Source organism: Actinia tenebrosa, unplaced genomic scaffold, assembly GCF_029948245.1.
Source record: "Actinia tenebrosa isolate PJP-AT-01 unplaced genomic scaffold, QUT_ActTen_1.0 PGA_scaffold0__85_contigs__length_37466705, whole genome shotgun sequence".
NCBI classification, from domain to species: Eukaryota; Metazoa; Cnidaria; class Anthozoa; order Actiniaria; family Actiniidae; genus Actinia; species Actinia tenebrosa.
The window spans coordinates 8,429,948-8,430,446 of NW_028292569.1; the positions used below are offsets into that span (position 1 = coordinate 8,429,948).

General features: G+C 33.3%; 1 protein-coding gene across 1 annotated transcript in view; it reads right to left on the reverse strand.

Moving 5' to 3' along the window:
• The window catches only part of LOC116295527 (A disintegrin and metalloproteinase with thrombospondin motifs 6), a 19,394-nt gene extending 19,112 nt beyond the window's left edge, over positions 1 to 282 (reverse strand). Inside the window, exon 1 of the mRNA XM_031703366.2 lies at positions 233 to 282. The gene's annotated coding sequence lies outside the window, so the exon portion shown is untranslated. The remainder of the gene's footprint in view (positions 1 to 232) is intronic.
• Between the last annotated feature and the right edge of the window lie 217 nt (positions 283 to 499).

The window sequence follows — 499 nt, forward strand, 5'->3', positions numbered from 1 at the left end:
AAAATAACTTTGCTCCATTAAAGAAACTAGCACGCATCATTTTTACATTTTTATATTTTCCCCTCGATTAAAGGAATCTGGCTTTTTTTAACTATGCTGATTTGGAGTTACTTTCATAGGAAAAATTACTGCTCGCCATAGCATGATACAACACACACACACAAAGCTTGCTTTCCAAGTTAAGAAAATTGTTTTAGTAAAAGAAATGTAGTAGTCCAGATATAGGTCTCACCTGTAGATGCCTTGAAAGACGGCAACTCGTCCTTCGGGTTTGAAAGCGCTTGCTACGAATGAGAAAAAGTCATTAAGAACGCAGAAAAAAAGATTTGCTAATTGACATGCGAAACGCTAAATGTAGGTAAATATATCATAAAAACAAATAATAATATATAAGATCAACTCAGTTATAGCCATTGTTTTGATACAGTGTTTGTTTTGTTAAATTCTGTTGATTCATTTTCTGTTGAAAGTCAATGTTTGCGCTTCCGAAAACAAACAC